The 21,791-nt window shown below is 40.1% G+C and overlaps 1 protein-coding gene across 3 annotated transcripts in view; it reads left to right on the plus strand.

The window, feature by feature from the left end:
* Window positions 1-391: 391 nt before the first annotated feature.
* LOC137043051 (granule associated Rac and RHOG effector protein 1-like) overlaps window positions 392-21,791 on the plus strand; it is a 51,563-nt gene continuing 30,163 nt past the window's right edge. For 2 of the 3 annotated variants that reach the window (XM_067419108.1, XM_067419110.1), the window contains exon 1: window positions 459-564. The gene's annotated coding sequence lies outside the window, so the exon portion shown is untranslated. Of the gene's footprint in view, window positions 565-21,791 lie in introns of all 3 variants that reach the window. The other variant, XM_067419109.1, reaches the window with a different exon arrangement.

Genomic DNA, 21,791 nt, shown 5'->3' on the forward strand with positions numbered 1-21,791 from the left:
TCAAAATAATAATAAATAAGAAAATAAGAAAAAATAAAACAAAATATTTATTTTATGCTATTTTATTTCATTATTCGTTATTATTTTGTTGTATTATTTTATTTTATTGTAATACAATACAAATAATAAGAAATAATAATCAAAAAATAAAGTTAATAATAAGAAAAAAAGGTAAAATTATAAAAAAAATGATAACCCCTATCATCAAATAAATAAAGTAAACAAATGACAGATAACCTCAAAAAACGTAGGCTCTTTGAAGAAAACCTACTATTTATATAATATTATCAATATTTTACAGTATTAACACAAACTTCTATAACAATTGCACTATCGTGAAAACTACGGTTACCATAAAGTGCACGCGCCCTATGGTATGGTCGCTCGCGCACAACTACTAGCGTGCTCGCGCTCTTTGGATGCGCGCTCGGAAGCCGCGCTCCGTCATTTCCTCTCTCCACAGACAGGAGGGTGGGGACAAACAGCTGGTAAGTGATGCCGTGATCCGACCGCCGCTCGGGCTGTTTTTCACACCAATAAACGCCTTTCCCGGAGCTACTACAGGTAGGACTTGTGTCCGTTAGTCCCAGCCGCCTCGGAGCGGCCCCGAGCGTTTGTGTTCTGACGTGTTTGCGGTGTTTTTCAATCCGTGTCAGCGAGAGGTGCTAACGGCTAACTGAGATTAGCTCCATAAATACTGATGATCTTTTGTAAAATCATTTGAAACGTCAACTCGCTGCTGTTAAAAGACTGAAATTGTAGCAGGACGACATTAAAGTGATTTTTCAGGCGATTTCGGGCGTGTTTGTGGGTCGTTAAGTGGTTTTGCTTCATCTGTATCAGCATTGAGCCGTTTAAACCTCATCAAATCTGCTGCAGTCTGACGGACTGATCTTAATTACTCCAATTAACGGCGTGATTAACTGCCCCCGGTGGCCCTAAATTACACTGGAGACCCTTCAACGCCCTGAAAAGGCACTGATACGCTTCATTGCAGCCCTTTAACAGTAACACCCTAATGACAGCCGACGGGTGACACACACACACACGCATACAAACACAAACACCCAACCCCTGGCGGGTGTCATTGGCGATGGTTTAGTGATTTTCTGGGTGTTGAAGTGTCAGAAACTGCTGATTTTTGGTTGAACTGGAGCATCGGGAAGATAAGGTCAATGCATGATCAACAGTATCCAACCATGAGGCTCTAGTGGTGGTTTAACACTGGCTAACCAGTGTTTTTCTGTAATGAGTGTTGATTTCATTAGGCTGTGGTTTCTTGAAAATAATTTAATGTATCATGAGGATCCGTCCGAGTGTGTCAGGAGAATCCAGATTCCTGTAGCTCAGAATATTTCAGGATATTTATACTCAACCGCACATAAGTGTAACCCTGTACGTAGCTTAAATTACACTCTGCAGTGTGATGTTAAATGTATTTGTCGCCCCATAAGTGAAAATGTTTCTGCTGTATTTTGATTGGTTGTTTTTAAGGTGCTTTTACCAGTTGGTTTTGTTTCAGGACCAAATCAGGTTATCAAATATAATTTTTTTGGGGGGGTTATTTATGCTATTATTACGCCAGTGATGCATCACAAAATACACAGCTGTGCTCTGTGCAAACTATATTTATCTTAGTGCTGTCAAGTTTGTTTACATAAATTATATGTATATATTAAATAAATATCTGCATGTGTGTGTGTGTGTATGTATATATACATAATCATTTTACACAGTACACACATTATGTAAACAAACTTTTATTTTGGAGGTGATTATTCGCGATTAATTAATTTGACAGTTTATTTTCTTTATTGCAAGTCAACTTGCACATGTTGGCTTTGACGGTTGCATTGAGAAACTTTTAAAGTGGGTCTAATGCAATTTCATGCATTTTAACTTATTTACACTGTTAAAGAGTTGATTCTCATGCTAGACATGGCCAATATGAAAAAACAAGTTGGAGTATTCCTGTGCCAAATACACTCCTTCAGAAGTTTCAGAAAAAACTCAAAAAAGGCCCGGTATGATAGCCTGACGTGGTCATACTCAACTCTAGTCAGAATATGAGTCTGATGCTCCATTGGGCTGTGATTATGGGGCATTTCAACCGAACCAGGAAAGACCTCGACTGGATAGACCTACAACCAATCAGAGCAACGAAGTGACGTCAACAGAGCTCAACTGCACTGTGTTGCCATGTCCGTGTTTTTTTTTCGTGGGTTGTTTTCTATGTCTGCTAGCCTGGATGCCAGCCGAACTTAGCCCCGCCCACAACATTTTTAGGTCGGGCAGTTCGGTCTGGCCTCGCTCCATAGAGGAGTAATTATCTCTGAACAGAAACTGTTCGGACCAATGAAATCATCAGGGCGGGCTTTAGACGATGACGGACAGATGATCAACAGTAACGTAATCATCACGTCATCAAAAGGGCTTGGATTATATTCACTCGAATCCTGAACGGAGAGCTTGTTTGTATCTGCATCACCTTCATAATTTCTCTCAAAGATGATGATCATGTTGGGTAAGGACTCTGTGTATCATTAGATTCTTTTATTTTTTTACAACACCGGCCAAGATCGTTTATTCCAGTCTGATTTTAGCGTGCGTGTAGACAGGGTTGCCAAGTTTTTACAACAAAATCCGCCAACCACTAGTCCTAAACAATAGCTTCTCGGGGGGTTCTCCGGGGGAAAAATGGTGTTTGGGGGGTAAAATGTGTGTTATTTTGGCAAGACTGACTGCTAAAATTCGCACTCATGCGTCTATATATCACATTATAGTCGCTTCCTTCAACCCACGGACATAGAAAACAACCACGGAAAAAAACTCTGACTTGGCAACACAGTGCAGTTGAGTTCTGTTGACATTTGACAATGCGTCGCTTCGTTGCTCTGATTGGTTGTAGGTCTGTCCAATCGAGGTCTTTCCTGGTTCGGTTGAAACGCCCCATAATCACAGCCCAATGGAGCATCAGACTCATATTCTGACTAGAATTGAGTATGACCACATCAGGCTATATGTCTGCAGGTTGAGTTGACTATTATGTGATATATAGTCCCATGAGTGCGAATTTTAGCAGCAACCTTACCAAAATAACACACATTTTACCCCCAAACACCATTTTTCCCCCAGAGAACCCCCCCGAGAAGCTATTGTTTAGGGCTAGTAGTTGGCGGATTTTGTTTAAAAAACTTGGCATCCCTGTCTGCTCGCACGCTGGAATAAATGATCTTTGCCGATGTTGTAAAAAAATAAAATAATTTAATGATACACAAAGTACTTACCCAACATGATCATCATTTCAGAGATAAATAGTGAAGGTGAATGCATAAACAAACAAGCTCTTCGTTTAGGATTTGAACAAATATAACCCAAGCCCCTTTGATGACGTGATGATTACGTTACTGTTGATCATCTGTCCGTCATCGTCTAAAGCCCGCCCTGATGATTTCATTGGTCCGAACAGTTTCTGTTCGGGGATAATTACTCCTCTATGGAGCGAGGCCAGACCGAACTGCCCGACCTAAAATTTTTGCAGGGGCTAAGTTCGGCTGGCATCCAGGCTACTGGTACCGATACACACACACACACACACACACACACACACACACACAGAGAGAGAGCAAGATCGCGCCCATCATCGAGCTTCATTCGGTTACGGGAGCCATCGGTGGCGCTGACGTTGTTTTCAGACACGAGATCATCAATGTCACTAAAGAAGTGTGTGTGTGTGAGGGAAAGATCACCTTGTTCATCTTCCCAAATAACCCAGCGTTAAGGGAACAGTGGATAAGTTTGTTTTTCCGGAGTTCTGCAAGTGTTTGTGTTTGTTCCCGGTCATGAGTGGAAACCGCAGGCCGTGAGTGAAACTACGTCAAATTTGTACACGTGTGTTTTGTTGGCAATCGGTGCGTAAGTACATATAATGTGAACCACACAAATGTATAGTGTGTGTGTGTGTGAATGTGAACAGCACCAACGTATTATCCAGGGATAGTGCTGTTTTGTATTGTGTGCGTGTGTGTGCGCATGCGCTCATGACTCTTTAGCTTTTCAGAAAGTATCGGTACAGCACTAGCCTGGATGTCAGCTAAACTAAGCCCCGCCCACAACATTTGAGTTTGTGAAATTTGGTCTGGACTTGATCTGTTGTGGAGCAACTATGCCCGAACAGGAGCTGTTCAAATTGTCAGGGGTGGCTTCATACGATGATTGACAGATGATTAACAGTAACGTAAGCATTCACGTCACCAAAGAGAGCTGGGGTTGAATTCGTTCTAATCCTATATGCAGAACTTGTTCGTACATGCATTTATTTTACAACACTGCCATTGGCAGAGATCGTTTACGCTCATCTTCCTCTTCTGCTTCTTCCAGTATGCATGCATGCAGTTTAGTTCTGTTGACGACTATGCGTTGCTCTGATTGGCTATAAGTCAGGCATTCATGTAAACAGAGCGGAGCAAAGTGAGTGTTTCAACTTTTCAAATGAATTCCTAAGTTAAGCTTCCGAAGGGATGAACTGAGACCGCTGGTGTGAATGTACGCCGCGCCCACGCTTACCTCAGCTCTCGTGATGAATGTAATCTGACTCCTACTGCGTTTGTGACTCTCCTTCGGCTCACTCACATTATATTGAACAGGCACGTTCAGTTTTTAATTGTAGCGTCTGTTCTCTAACTGAACTGATTTTATTTTATGAAAATGAACAGAACGGTAGGGGCGTTGCCGCGGTGGGCAATTGATCCAGTAATCCAGTAGCGTTGGCTATAGGGCAGCGAAGCAAGTGCATTCTGGGAGTTGTTGTCTTTCATCCACATGAGCTAGAAATAGATTTTCTGGCTTTTCTCAGTCTAGAAGGCACCAAATTCAAATAATTTCACATTTCTACTACATAAATGATCTTCCCATCGCTGAAGTACCCCTTTAACTATCTTCCACTATGTGACAGATTATTTTTAGTCTCAAATGCTGAGTTTGCTTGACGTCAAAAACGTATTTATATTGCAAAATTCGCATTATATTAATTGCATTTAGCATGCTCTGTGTGACCAGTCAGAACAGACACGTGACCCCACTAATGTACAGTATTCACAAACTTAAAAAACAGCATTTTTACATACTGCGATTGTGATCCTAATGGTTAGTTTCCACATTCTTCACCCTGGATTCCACAGAAGCCTGTGATTAGTTTGTTAGATGTCTGTGAGTAGGTCAATTATGCTTTATTCTGTGTGAACCTCATTGTGTTTTGCAAGCAGGGTTTTGGTTAAGCCCTCTTTTGAAAAGTGCTGTGAGCAGACGGCCAGACCCTCGGAGCTATTGTAGCCCGACTCTGGCAGTGGCTTCTCTGAGTTCATGTGGAATGTATTTCCTGTTTGGGTCCCTTCAGTTTGGGAATGAAAGAAAAAGCATGACTCGCTGCTTAATGGATGCTGCAGCAGGACTAGTTATTTAAAGAAGTGTTTTCTCATGATCGCCTGGAACATTTAGTTTTTTCTGACCTGTTGACAATGCAGGAATGTTTTTTTAGTCTGGGAGATTGTTCACTATGCACACAATGGATTTGACCTATTTATGTGTGTCAGATAAAAACGAGTTTAGTGTTTTGTTCTTTTTTTTAAATCAACACAAGTAACACAAGAATAAACCTCATTGGTTCTCGCTGAAGCTCAAATGTGCCGTGTAACACCAGAATGAACCTCATTGGCTCTCGCTGAAGCTCAAACGTGACGCGTAACACCAGAATAAACCTCATTGGTTCTCGCTGAAGCTCAAACGTGCCGCATAACACGAGAATGAACCTCATTGCCTCTTGCTGATGCTCAAACGTGATGCGCAACCCCAGAATAAACCTCATTGGCTCTCGCTGAAGCTCAAACGTGATGCGCAACCCCAGAATAAACCTCATTGGTTCTCGCTGAAGCTCAAATGTGCCGTGTAACACCAGAATGAACCTCATTGGCTCCCGCTGAAGCTTAAACGTGACGCGTAACACCAGAATGAACCTCATTGGTTCTCGCTGAAGCTCAAACGTTATGCGTAACACCAGAATGAACCTCATTGGTTCTCGCTGAAGCTCAAACGTGCCGCGTAACACCAGAATGAACCTCATTGGTTCTCGCTGAAGCTCAAACGTGATGCGTAACACCAGAATGAACCTCATTGGCTCTTGCTGAAGCTCAAACGTGATGCGCAACCCCAGAATAAACCTCATTGGCTCTCGCTGAAGCTCAAACGTGATGCGCAACCCCAGAATAAACCTCATTGGCTCTCGCTGAAGCTCAAACGTGATGCGCAACCCCAGAATAACCCTCAATGGCTCTCGCTGAAGCTCAAACGTGATTCGCAACCCCAGAATAACCCTCATTGGCTCTCGCTGAAGCTCAAACGTGATGCGCAACCCCAGAATAACCCTCATTGGCTCTCGCTGAAGCTCAAACGTGATGCGCAACCCCAGAATGAACCTCATTGGCTCTCGCTGAAGCTCAAATGTGACGTGTAACACCAGAATGAACCTTATTGGCTCTCGGTGAAGCTCAAACGTGCCGTTTAACACCAGAATGAACCTCATTGGCTCTCGCTGAAGCTCAAACGTGATGCGCAACCCCAGAATAAACCTCATTGGCTCTCGCTGAAGCTCAAACGTGATGCGCAACCCCAGAATGAACCTCATTGGTTCTCGCTGAAGCTCAAACGTGATGCGCAACCCCAGAATGAACCTCATTGGTTCTCGCTGAAGCTCAAATGTGCCGTGTAACACCAGAATGAACCTCATTGGTTCTCGCTGAAGCTCAAATGTGCCGTGTAACACCAGAATGAACCTCATTGGTTCTCGGTGAAGCTCAAATGTGCCGTGTAACACCAGAATGAACCTCATTGGTTCTCGGTGAAGCTCAAACGTGATGCGCAACCCCAGTATGAACCTCATTGGTTCTCGCTGAAGCTCAAATGTGATGCGCAACCCCAGAATAAACCTCATTGGCTCTCGCTGAAGCTCAAACGTGATGCGCAACCCCAGAATAAACCTCATTGGCTCTCGCTGAAGCTCAAACGTGATGCGCAACCCCAGAATGAACCTCATTGGTTCTCGCTGAAGCTCAAACGTGATGCGCAACCCCAGAATGAACCTCATTGGTTCTCGCTGAAGCTCAAATGTGCCGTGTAACACCAGAATGAACCTCATTGGTTCTCGCTGAAGCTCAAATGTGCCGTGTAACACCAGAATGAACCTCATTGGTTCTCGGTGAAGCTCAAATGTGCCGTGTAACACCAGAATGAACCTCATTGGTTCTCGGTGAAGCTCAAACGTGATGCGCAACCCCAGTATGAACCTCATTGGTTCTCGCTGAAGCTCAAATGTGCCGTGTAACACCAGAATGAACCTCATTGGTTCTCGCTGAAGCTCAAATGTGCCGTGTAACACCAGAATGAACCTCATTGGTTCTCGCTGAAGCTCAAATGTGCCATGTAACACCAGAATGAACCTCATTGGTTCTCGCTTCAGTTTACCGCACCTGATGTGTGAGTTGATGAATGTTTATATGTTAGAATTATTATATGTGAATAAAAGCTTAAATTCAATCTGTAGATCATATAAAATGATCAAGTCTCTTCAGAAAATCTGGACTAAACCACTCCATTTGTGTGGATTAGTTTTATGTTCTCTTTATGCAATACTTAGTGTCAAAGTGGTCGTTGCGTAGCTGTTATTGGAGGGACAGAAAGCTCTCAGATTACATCATAAAGATCTTCATTTGTGTTCCGATGATGAACGAAAGTCTTACGGGTTTGGAAGGACAAGCGGGCGAGTCATTTTTGGGTGAACTATCCCTTTAAATAATTTTAAATCAGACCTGTGAGAGCGATGCTTCAAAGCATATGAATTGTTTTGCATTTGCTCCCAGATACTTTGAAATGTATTTGTGTAAATGTTGCGCTTCATGCAGAAGCTGCATAACTGCGTCCTGTGAAACACAATCACGTCTGTTTCTTTATTTGACCAGCGTTTGGAATATGAGCAGTGGTGTTGGCTAATACTGTTGCTATGGCAATAACGCTCAGGTCAGCTGCGAGCCAGCGGCCACTGTTTTCATGAAGTTTCAGTTCTCTTAAACCAAAGCCTCACACAACACATGGGAACTTTTGCTGTTATAACAGTCTTTGAATGAAAATTTGGTGTTTCTTAGACTTCTAGCTCAGTTGAGAGAGACCTTTCTAGGTTGCATGTATTTAGGTTTGGATCATAGACCGTAAAAAAATAGACTGCAGGCTTGGTTTGGATACATTAAGGCCCAGACTGGTCTCTCTCTCTCTCTATCTGTGTGTGTGTGCGCTGGCCGGGCCAGCGGGCTGAAAGATATCCCACTAACAAAGCATTCCAGTGTTGTTTCGGAATATGCTGCATTCTCTTGCTGACTGCTATTGCAGTTTAGAATGTCACAATGGAATCTTTTCATGGGGGAAGGGTGGGTGTGTGTGTGTGTGTGTGTGTGTGTGTGTGTGTGTGTGTGTGTGTGTGTGTTTCTAACAGAAGTCAGATTAGTAGTTCTCACTCTTTATAATTTTTTTTTTTTAAGTACTAAGTTTTGTCTGAAGCCAAACTTAAGTTGCCTAATCTTTTAAGGACAAGTTTATTGAAAAGTTAACACTTTTTAACGTATTGTGAAGAAGTATTGAGCTTTCAGCTTTTCAAGTTTTGTTGTTTTGGAATATTTTTTTTTTTACTTCAGCACTTTTAAGTTCTGTCTTTACTAAATTAATCACCTTAAAGTCTCTGTAAAACAAACCTAAGACTGCATATTAACACAACTCTTGATTTAGATTTTATTGTGATTCCGATTTGATATCAATTAAGTAAATGGTGTCTTGAAAAGTTTTATTGACCAATTTATTCAAACACAATAAATGAGACCTCACTAACAGGTTGTGTAAAAATAAAAATACGCGCACACATACATGCACAAAGAGCATGATATATTAATATTATTAATATTGCAGCCTGCATTGCAAGCTGTGCCAAAGTCAGGCAACACAAACCTGTTTCATGACTATAAACAATATCACCCCTTAACTAGGGCTGGGCGAAAAAACGATAATTATCACGATATAATTTTAACGATAACAACGGTTCGATAAATTCTCGATATAATGCTTACGCACTATGCGTAATACTGCGCATGCGTATTGCAGACCAGGCTTCTGGGTACTGCACGCGCTGTTGTTTACAGTCAATGACTTACAGGCTTGGAGGATCGGAGTGAAGTGGAGCGATAAAATTGAGCGATAGTGAAGAAAACTGAGCTCACAACCAGCTTGGAGTGGTTTGGAGATATATCAACTTCAGTGGTTTGGAGATATTTGGCGATCCCATCCGACATAAAACAGTGACGGACGTGGACTACTTATCATAGAGGTTCACGTTCACCACATGTAATTTATTTATTTGGCATATATTTGACATTTATCGGGATAATTATCGATATCACCTCATATGAACATGTTTTATTGATATCACTTTTTGGCCATATCGCCTAGCCCTAAAACATGTGCATGTATTTATCAAAATGCTCCTTTTCTGAGGTAAACGTAACTGTGACATTGAACTGACACCTTTCCACCGTTAAAACACTGATTAAGCAAATACCGGAGACACACTACATTTCTGTATCTTTCAACAACTTCCATAGTATTTTTTTTTCCTACTATGGAAGTCAATGGCTCCAGTTAAAGGTGCACTATGCAGCTTTTGTACACTGGAGGGCGCCTATGCAAAACAAATGCGTAGTTTGATGACGCAAAGTGTGAGCGCAGCATCTTGGGAGATGTGGTCTTCACATCACAGCCGGTGAAAAATAGGACTCGGGCAGAAATCACGTTCATGCATGCGGTTATTAACGTTACTGTAGTCTAAAGCAGAGCAGGACCGAGTGTTGTGGACCTGAGCACAGCTGCTGGAGCGATTGTTAAACAAATACCCGCCTTGCGAATACCGGGACTTTTATTATGACGGGACGGGACACATTTGCCGGGCGCCTGCACAGATCCGCTCTTCCGGTTATGATTTTGAGGTAATGGAGCTCTGTTTATCATATTAGATACATTTAAGTGTGTTTAAAATGATGTTATGACGTTCCTCCGTGCGTTCACTTGTTCACACTGCTAAGAATAAAGCGCTCCTGCCAAATAAAAGCCGAAACCGAGGGTAACGCAGATATGACGCAATTGACAGGCGACTCTCTCAAATGCAATGCTGACACGTCCCGGTCCTTAGTTAAAATAGCAATTTTCTCACAATTTACAAATAGTTGGAAACATCTGGGATATTGTAGGTACTCAACTGAACAAAATATATAACACTGGCCTAGTGGATTTTGGATATTTTACTGCAAAAATACTACATAGTTCACCTTTAACTGTTTGGTTAGTGACTGACATTCTTCAAAAAAATATTCCCTTTGGTTCAGCTGAAGAAAAATTCATACAGGTTTGAAACAACTTGAGGGTAAGAGTAAAGGATGACAGAATTTTTATTTTAAAGGTCCCGTTCTTCGCGTGTTTTCGAAGCTTTGATTATGTTTACCGTGTGCAATATAACATGAGTTCATGTTTCGCGTGTAAAAAAAACACAGTATTTTGCACACAATTGACTTATCTGTACAGCGCTGTTTCCTCTGTCCTAAAAACGGCCTGATGATTTCCTTGTTCTATGAAGTCCCTCCTTCAGAAACACGTAACGAGTTCTGATTGGGCCAGCGCTTCCCGTGTTGTGATTGGACAGCAGCTTAGCGCACTTTGCCCGAAAAGGTCCCGCCTCTTACCATAACGGGGAGATGCAAGAGCTGAATGCGTGCTGTTCTCCACGTGGGAGAGCAACAAGACCACGCCCCCTATTCTGCATGTTCTTGTGGGCGGAGCTTTAGTCAACAAGCGGTTTTAGTGACGTCATCACAGCAGGAAGTGCAGGGCTGTAGTCCAAAACGGCCGTTCGCTGTAGGCTTTGAAAGGGAACTTCTGTTAAATAAAATATCTCGCTTGGCATTGAACTTTGAGCTTTATAATTTTACAGGTATCATTTATGCTCTAACAGCAACATTACACACTAACTAAAGCTGAAAGATGGCATCGCGAAGAACGGGACCTTTAAAGTGAACTATCCCTTTAAGTATACATTGCCAGTGTACAGTGTAAATGCAAATATCGGATATGGGTCGCTTTTAAAAGATGATGTAAGCGGGTCTTTAAAATAATCAGATATAGTCACTAAATCGGAATTGTGCATCAAGACCTGCAGTGTAAATGCAGCCTTAAACAATTGCATGTTGACTTGAGAATTAAAATTAATATTGCAAGTTATTGCAATAGAAAACAATCCACTAATATTCCAATCAACATAGTTGTTATTGGCACAACATGCAAACCTCAGGTTTGTAGGGATTTTTCTCTCCCTTTTCATTTTTAGGTAGCGGATCAAACGTCCATTAGCTCGCCGATGATGTCATCTGCAAAACAGGTGTTACAGGAAGGACTCTCAGTTTCATCGAGTTTCACAGAGGGTTGAGTTTCGCCCTCCGCAAACATGTCCTCACGGGAAGCAGGGCTTTCCTCGACGCGCGCCGCGGGCCGTGCTGTTTTTTTTCATTAGCCAAAGCCCAAAATTTTCAGGAACAAAGAGCACATTCTGAACTCAAAACAAATGACTTCTCTCACTGTTACGAGTTTATCCACGGCAGAATCGGAGCCGTCAGGACTGCTTTTAGTAAGCAATGAGGTCATTCAGCATGAATGCAAGACTCTTTTGTCTTAAGCTTTGTGTTCGCGGAGGGTCACATTGTTCCAAGTTTGCCAAAGGGCGCGAGAGGAAAGTCTTGCCTCAAACATATTTGTTGAAAATGAAATGTTGAATGGTTGTTTAGTAATGGATCTGGGTTTTCTTTTGGGTGTCCGTTTAGTGTAAATGTGAGGATTTCTCTATCAGTTAGCTTAAATTTCTTTGTTTCAAATCTTGCATGTCATTCCCAAACATTTAAACACGTATTATTGTGATCATAATGTTTGAATTTACGCAAGCACAAACTAGATTTGAAAGCGGTGACATAAAGCGGTGAGCTATTTAATTTTGTATTTTTGTATTGCTTTAAATGTCCCTGTACAAATTGTCCCAAATCGTTGTGATCGTACAGATTTAGATGCTTGGTTTGGCTTGATCTCTGGAACTGTGATGGAATGGGGATGGGGTTATGTGGGGTATTTTCTGTTTGGTTTCTGAGGTAACCAGCCCAAACTCGTTTCCTTGTCTACTTTCCCTCGTGTCTAATTTCCTGAGGGGAAGAAAAACCCAAACAGTCTTGTCTTCATTAATATTTCTGACTTCTGCTGGAATTAACACACAGCATTTATCACTCAAATGTTTTTCCATTTGTAAGTGTAGTATCTACCCAAAGTGCTCATGTATTATGTTACAAATGGTACACCATGTGTTGGTATGTGAATTTTAATCATTATGTATCATAGTATCGCCATCTGATAGCATCACTGTATCAACTGGTACCAGCATAAAGCATGTTTCATGTTTAATTGCTGTCGAAAATCAGTCAACAGTTCCACTGTACATGTTTGAATTTAACTCTGTTTGTCTGAAACAAGAATGTCAAATTGACCTAGGCTGACTTTAGAGTGAGTAAATTATGAGGCATTTTGTATTTTTGGGTGAACTAACCCTTTAAAGGGGGTGGGGGGGGGGTGAAGCACTCTGACTGAAATCTCATGTCAATCTTGAGTACCTATAGAGTAGTATTGCATCCTTCATATCTCCGAAGAGTCTTTAGTTTTATTATATTTATAAAAGAAATATAGACTGTACCGAGTCTTTCCGGAAAAAAAACGAGCGGCTGGAGGCGTATCGTGTGGGCGGAGCTAAAGAATGACGAGCGCACACAAAGCGGTGACGTCCTCAAGCGTGGAGAAACCCATTGCTATCGATCAGATTCAGCTAATACAGATATGATCCAGAATCAGATTCGGAGGCTGAAATAATTTGAACAGGAGAAACAGCAGCAGCAGGACGTCCGTCTCTGTGGTATGGACTGTATTTAGTGGCCTGTCAACATGTGTGTGTCTTTACTCGCAGTTTATGAGGACATGATTCGGTTTACGGACTATTGTATGCGACTAAACCTTAGCAGTAGCAAGCAAAACGGTTTTGCACGTCAGACTAGTGTAACGTTATACAGAGAACAACAATAGAGTCCGTTAGCGCATTTGACGACGAAGCACGCTATCGTGCCGTTTACTGATGTTTACTCACGCGACGATAGCCGACAGCACAGACATTTGAAGCAGTTTTACTCACCGGCTGCTTCCAAAGCAGGACCGAACCTTTATCGCTGGGACCGCTCCGTCAAAAACACACTTCTTTGGTATGATTTGGTGAAGTCCTGTGACAGCAGTGGCATGGAAATCCACTTTGCGAAGAGCCCGACTGAAGCGATGTTGTGAAGCTTCCTGCCATTTCTGCGTTCAAATCGGTTCAAATGCAGCGCTGCCTTCCCGGAATGCTGTGCTGAAGCGTTGAAGTCGCTCGACGTCACCCATAGGAATAAAGTGGAGCGCGGCGCGCGACATAAGTCTTCACGGACGACTGGATCTGCAGCTGAGAGTGTTTATGGGCGTGCATTTCCTCTCTCGCTCTAGTCACCCATAGGAATAAAGTGGAGCGCGGCGCGCGACATAAGTCTTCACGGACGACTGGATCTGCAGCTGAGAGTGTTTTATGGCCGTGCATTTCCTCTCTCGCTCTAGTCACGCGCGCGCCCTACCGGGAGAAGAGCCGTACGGCCCATACAAGGACCTTCCGCTCTATTAACGTCAAGCCGACCCATACTCGAAAAAAACTCTCCGAAACTTGTGAGAAACCGGATGGAGTATTTTTGACACAGAAATACTCCATCAAACGTCCAACATTAGTTTTTGAAACTTTGTCTATGTTTAGGATGGGAATCCAAGTCTTTAACAGTGGAAAAAGCTCAGTATGCATGAAACAGCAATGTAATGGCTGATTATTAGTACTTATAAAGCACGTTATGTACTTAATAATCATATTCTACATCCCTTAATCCTACCCAATTCCTAAACTTAACAACTACCTTTTAACTATAGTTATTATTAATATATTAATAATAAGCAATGATTAGGAATTTGAGGCAAAAGTCAGTTAATAGTGAGAATTAGACCCTAAACCAAAGTCTGACCGATATATTCATGATATATGATACGTTTTGAATAACGTCTTGTCAAATCGAAATCTTAATTAATAACTTAATATACATTGAAGTCATTGAAAAGTGTTTTTAGTAAACAACAACAACACAGAGTTGTGCATTAATATGGCCTGAGCTCATAAACTTGTGGGTTATTTTTGTGGTTTCCGGTCCAGTTCTGTTGGGTATCAAGGAATGTAAAATGTGTTTCGCTTTGGGAAAAGTGCAGGATGAAGCCAAATGAACCGCAGAACATTCATAATCAAGCTCGCTCTTCAACACGCCTGTCGTCTTCACAGTTCTGCATCTGAACGCTGCATTTAGAAACCATCACAGCCACTGAAACCCATTTCCATCACAAAAATGACAGAGCACTGAGAGACCCAGTAGAGTTTTTATCCACGTCAGGCCTGCCACCGAGCCAAGTAGCAGAGATGGCCATCGTTCCCACAATGCACCACGTGTGTGTGAAACCCGAGCCATGCTCTCTTTTGGCGTATGGCTGAAATAGAGTCATGAGTTGGAGCAGGGGTCTGAGTTCTGGAGAGATCCCGTACGTGATGTGACTACCAGTTTAAACGATATCAGGAAAACTTTGGGAGGATCTGCGAAGGTATTGTTAGTTCTGGTATTGTTGTTGCCGTTCAGCTGACAGATCCAGTTTCATGATGGAATTGTTTTCTTTTGCTTCTCTTGTTTAACTGGGTTTTGTATCATGTATGGTGCGGATATATGTTGGCGAGACGACTATAGGCTGAAATAAGCAGCGCGTATGACAGCTGCACGCAGCACGTGTCGATTTGGGGGTCTCCGCTGTGTGTAACACTTGTGTTGTGTTCGCCTGTTGTCTGTCTTCTGAATGGGATACTCCAGAAATAATCCCACAGACGCTCTGGAGTCAGTGAAACGCTTAAAGGAGCATAAATAGATCCACAAAATGAAATGTTATATCGATCCTTCAGAAGAAATGACAAAAAACAGCCAGCTTTCTGGAGCAGCGCGACATGATTAATGCACATGATTTTACCACAGATCTTCTTATAGAAGTGTGTTTAACTGTGGGAAAATGTATACACTGTAATGTTTTTGCTTCAATAGTCATTTGACAAAATTATAAAGATATATATATTTCATTAGCCTAGCTGTAGGATGACATAAGAAACGTAATGATCAAAGAGAGAGGAATTTGTTGCATTAATATTGCATTGTATTTTTGTTTTATTTTAGTAAAACCCTGTCCCAAGAAGTTGCATCTCTGAATTCATTCCCTTCAAACTAAAATGAATAATTCAACATAATTATTGAGGGCTTCTTAAGACTAGTCAAGTATGCATTAAGAAGCCCTAAAAACAGAGAGAAAAATACACTTACAAAAAAACAAACAAAAAAACGGAAAATTGCAATCGGTCCATCTCTAATTTGTAGTAATTTTTTATTGTATTTTGGGCGGTGATGTTATTGAGGTGTTTCACTGACCAATATATTATTTAAGTATAACTGGGAAAATTATATTACTGGAATAATTATTAATAGTTAAAAGGCTTGACCTAGTCATTCCATTGATGCTGATATTGATTAAATTTTATTTTAAATATATCACTGCATATCTTAAATGTTTTTAATTTTAATGTGCTAAATCAGCTTTTTAATTTTTTTTTTTTTTTTGTCAGTCAAACCAGCTCTGATCGTTGACAACTATGGAAGTTTGTTTCCACCACAGAATAAAAAAAAAAAAAAAAAGATTGCACTGCTGGCTTAAGAAATGGACAAACATAGCTATTGGGTTGTTTTAGCCCAGCAATTGGGTTGTTTTAAGCAAACATTTTACCCAAACGCTGAGTTTTTCTATTTTCAAGCCAGCATATTTTTTTGTGTGTGCATTTGTGACTTTTAATCCTACAATTCTGAGAAAAAAGTCGGAACTGAGAAATATTAACCCACAGTTTTGAGGAGAAAGGAAGTCAAAATTGTGAGGGTTTATATCCTAGTTCTGAGTTTATCTCTCAATTCAAAAGTCAGCGACTCCGAAAATGCTACTCTATTAATAAACAATTAAAATGTATGTCTCCTTGCTATATTTACATTTATAAACATTAGGCTGCTTTTGCCTGTGCTTCACGGCAAGCTTTGTGCGCTTGAGCGCAGAGCATTTGAGTCTTTGAGTCTGTAAAAAAAAGTCAACATACTGAAAAAAGTAAACATAAATGTAAAAAAAAAAAATTTGATATCGAAAAAGTATCGTTCAGGAACGATACTACAAAGGCAAGGTATCGTAACAAAATCAATATCGACAAATTTTTAACAATACCCAGCCCTAATCTCGCAATTCTGTTTTTTTTTTTTCTTTCTCAGAACAGAATTTAAACTCGGAAAAAAGTCAGAATTGTGACAATTATCTTTTTTAAGTAGTTTTAATTGTGGTGGAAACAAGCTTCCATAGACGACAGACCAAAACCTGTCTGGAAAGCATGCGTGGAATTTAGCTGAACGTGTGCTGCCGGTTTATCACTTTTCTTAAGTTTCCCAAACTAGCTGAATTTAGCCTCTTACGGCAGGTATCTGAAGCCTCATCTGCGTTAAATGATGTCCTGATCTTCCTCTGCCGTTTAACAAGACGAAAGCCGTCCTCTGTGTCTGTGGACTGATAATGATCCACCTTTCTGTGTGGAGGGGAACATTCCTGGGCTTCATTAGTAACAGATGTGAAGGACGATTTCAAACTGTCCTGTGAGCGGAGAGCTGCGCTGCAGTGGGGTGGACAGTTGTTTTTGGTGTTTTATTATTTGTGTATTGGGGCCGTTGTTTTGCCCGTCAGGAACTATGCAGTGGCTGGTGGTTCATGGACAACAGCTGTCCGCGTTGTGATCGCCACTTCTTCCGTTTCTACACAGCCCTGAAATATAACACAGCAGCCGTTTGGTTTAATATAGCAGGACCTTAGTCAGAAAATATGGTGTGTATTAATATATATACTCTTCCATTCAAAAGTTTAGGGTCTTTTAAAACATTTTTGAGAGAAGTCTCTTCTGCTCACCAAGGCTGCATTTACATGATCAAAAAATACAGTAAAAATAGTGAAATATTATTCAAATGTTAAATAACGTTTTTCTTAATCCTTTGATCAAAGTTGAATTTTTTTTAGCATCATTTCTCTGTCTTCACTAGCCGTGTTTCAATCCAAAGTTGCGAATGTAACTTATGCGCAAAATTGCAATATCGCATAATACATTTGCAAATAAATGTATTTTTTTTTAATTCGGAGGTGAGGTGAACCGACAGACTGCATAAGCTGAAGACCCAGCTAAGCAATTAATGAGTCATTTCTTTCTTAAAGTTTGGCCTTGGCTACATTAGCTTATAATAAATTAATGGATGAAATGACTTGGAAAAAAGAAAGATTTGTTAATTTTGCTGAATAAAATGATTCAAACATTCAAATCTGTAAAATGATCCGAACTTCCCACTATACTATGCGTCTCTCAACATACTTCACTTACTCAGCTGATCTGATTGGTTGTTAGTCTATCCAATTGAGTGCTGATGCATTTTCTTTCTTTCTAGACTGTAAAAAAATATGGACGTAGTGTCCGTGACATCACCCATAGGATTCCGATAAGCCGTTCTGAAGCGTAAAGTAGGGGCGAGCTGGGCGTCGCCATCTTGTGAGCTAGTCATCGCGAGTCACTCAAAAACAGAAAATGGGCAAATAGGCGGGATGTGGGTGGAGCTGAGGTGACACAATGACTATAGACGGCGGAGAAATGGCTATCCACCTGTCACTTAAGGTAACCACACCCTTAAATATGCAGAACTTTAAGGCTTTATATAACATAAACGAATGAGTTATAAAAAAATTCACCCCCCTCACAGTTGTCATGAAGGTCAAAATTAGCCGTATAGCCCAAAACCACAATTTGTACCAGGCGTTAAACCTGCTTTTTTTCTGCTGTAAAGTTGGGAATTTTAACATGGCGCTCAATGAGATTCTGCTCGTTTCTGGAGTCGATGAATTGCAGTTTACATTACTTCCGTATTGGCTTCAAGAGAGATCGCGGGAGGTTGTCGCTTGGTTGAAACGCCCCATAATCACAGCCCAATGGAGCAGAATCACTCATATTCTGACTAGAATTGAGCACGACTACGCCAGGCTAACGTAAGACAGTTTTAGGAGGGAAATATATACCGAGCATCTTTGACAACAGACTTCTGGATAACCAAAACAGCATTTCATATGCTTTGCAAACAAACATTTTGCCACATTTAGTACAGTTATGCTGCTACATCTCAAACCACAGGATTTTTTTTTTACATGCTCATCAAGGAATTTATTCAGAAAAATTTCCGTCATAATTTATGTGCATGTTTTTGTATTGGATAGAACATTTATCCGACTCAAACGAGCGCATGTGTTTTTTTAATGTGCGTTGTTAGAATTTGTGCATCTTGCCATTTCCATTCAGCCTTTTTTGATGTGATATCCCAAAATGCACATAAAAATAGGTTGATGGAAACCTTCTTATATGATGTTTTAATGCACAAGAAACATTTATGATTATTATCAATGCTGAAAACTGTTGAGCTGCTTCATATTTTGGTGGAAACTTCGATTTTTCAGGATTCTTTGATGAGTAGAAAGTTCAAAAAAACATCTTTTTTTTTTAAATTAAAATCTTTTGTGATATTATAAATGTCATTTTTGATCAATTTAATACATCCTTGCTAAAAAAAACAAAAACATTTTTTGGTTTATCTAAAGTAGCTTTCAATGAGACTTGAATAATATGTTTAAATAACATAAAATCACACTCAGTGCGTCTCTGGATTCAATAGATTGAATGCTTGGCTTTGTGTGCCTTATTGTAGTATAAGTGAGGTTAGGACCGTAGGATCATGCGTTATGTTTGTCAAAGGCTTGTCTGTGTTCTGGACTGATTCTAAGATTGCACTTTTGTCAACACAATAAACTTCTGCACTGACAGAGGAAGCTCTGAACTTTATTTAGCACGAGACCTTCAGCACAGATGATCCATCATCACAAGACTTCCTTTTAATCTTTTCTCTGGGCTGTGGCACTTCCCGACCGTGTCCCACTCGGCTGGTGAAGGGTGTTTTGTGCCATGTGTGCGACTCTGTTGTGTGTTATTGAGCAGGTAAAGCGGCGAACGCTTTGACCCGGTTGGCACTGAAAACACACTTTAATCCGCAGGGTTTACAGGCAGGAACTGTGCTCGCCTATTCCTTGTCATATGCTCAAAGGCTGAGCTTTTACAGGAGACAGACGTCTGCTCTCCTCTTTCTGAAAGGCAGCAGATGCTGGCACGAGGAGCCCGTCTCTGTCGTCTAAAGGTGACATGAGTGTTTGTCTGCGATTGGGCCCCGTTGTGCTAGTGAGCAAGTGTTTTCCTAGATAGCTGCTGCCTGTTGTTTGTCAAAGGAAGTGAGATTTTGAGGTCACTGGAACACGACGGATAAACAGAAGGGACTTCTGGAATGTTTTTATGCTGCTTTAACAGCACAAGTTACCGGAGCAGCACAATGACAGTGGAAAGAGACACTTTTTCATCTGCTGAAGTTTGAATTATACCAAAATATGTATTCCTCAGAAAAATAAAATAGCCTAATAATATTTCTTAAAACAATAATAATAAAAAAAGTAAATGTATAAATATTATATATGTATAATGTATATGTATAAATATTATATAATATTTCTTAAAACATTTCTTGTTTTATTTTTAAAGGACTTTCATCTGCCGAAAATATGAACTACAGCGAAATATATTCCTTTAAAAGGGTTTTTTTCAGTGGTTCTCAAACCTCTCCTGGAGTACCACCAGCCCTGCACAGTTTGTTAATAAATTTATTTCTTATTATTTATTTTTTAAGGACTTTCATTTGCCGATGTGTGAAATTCAGCAACATATAGTCCTTAAAAATAAATTTAAAAAGCTTAATATTTTTTAAAAACATTACTTTTTAAAATTATTATTATTATAATATATAATTTTGAGGACTACCACACAATTAAGATATATTTTACAATATACAAGTTCTGTTTTGCAGCAGCTAATTAGACTAAAATAAAATGCAGTTCTGATCAGTTTTATCAGTTCAGTTTATTTGTTACCTTGTTACATTAAGTTACTGTAGTAAATTATGCGTAATTACATGCAACCTTAACCCTATAGTAAGTTCATGTAATAGTTCATTATTATTACTCAGGACTTAAATGCATAATAACACTGTAACACGGACACCTTAAAATAAAGTGTAACCCAATCATTTTATCTTAATGCTATTTTTGACCATATCGCATGGCTCTTTCATTAAGGTTGTGCAAAATATTATTTTTCTAGTCCATTGGTTGTCTTGTATAATGTGGCACGTTTCATGCAGGATGTGTTTTTGTGTTTAATAGGAGACACTACAGCACTCCTTAACCTTAAATGTGAAGAGCTGTTAAAATGAGCAAACTTGTGGAGCATTTATTTTTTCTGGACTTTGCATAATGACAGAGAGAAACGACACGTCTCTCATGGGTTTTGCCTGATGGTTTTGAATCGCAGATATTGTGACGTCCTATGGGCCTTGTTCTGTTCTTTAGACAGTGGGATGCTGTGCTCGTTCGGATCCTATTGTTTTCTGTCAGGTTTGAATAATGAGGGTCAAACATTGCTTTTTCATGACATAAGGCCCATTGTGACTTGTTGTTTCAGTGTGTGTTGTTATATAGAAGTGTTTAACTCATGCCTTACTTACTGTTGCTCATTGGGAATGGCAATTCAAAGGTGCCTGTAACACTAAATAAATAAACTTAAGCACCTTAACATGCTCTATTTGACATTAATGATTTCTCAAATGATGTTTTTTTATAAAGAGAAATGTGCTGCATCAGTATTTAAGTGTTATTTATATTATTATTTAGACCTGTTAAATTATAGCACAGTCAGATAAGAAAAGAAACGCAAAACAATCAAATCTTTGCATATGTTGAATCAAAATTTGAGAAACGGATACACACAACAAAGTGGGTGAGGCCATGATGAGAAGAGGAACATTTGTTGTATTCGAGCACATTTGGGAGTCGGTCAAGCTGTCGTTTGTCCGTCACATTTATTGATACAGTATGAACACAAATGCAATAGCACGTCATTAAGAAAAGCAAGATGACAACATGTTATAACCGTAATTAAACTAAACCATCCCTGTTCTCTCTTCATCAGCAGATATTATAACCGTAATAAAACTAAACTATCCCTGTTCTCTCTTCATCAGCAGATATTATAACCGTAATTAAACTAAACTATCCCTGTTCTCTCTTCATCGGCAGATATTATAACCGTAATAAAACTAAACTATCCCTGTTCTCTCTTCATCAGCAGATATTATAACCGTAATTAAACTAAACTATCTCTGTTCTCTCTTCATCAGCAGATATTATAACCGTAATTAAACTAAACTATCCCTGTTCTCTCTTCATCGGCAGATATTTTAACCGTAATTAAACTTAACTATCCCTGTTCTCTCTTC

The sequence above is a fragment of the Pseudorasbora parva genome, chromosome 16 (genome assembly GCF_024679245.1).
Source record: "Pseudorasbora parva isolate DD20220531a chromosome 16, ASM2467924v1, whole genome shotgun sequence".
NCBI classification, from domain to species: Eukaryota; Metazoa; Chordata; class Actinopteri; order Cypriniformes; family Gobionidae; genus Pseudorasbora; species Pseudorasbora parva.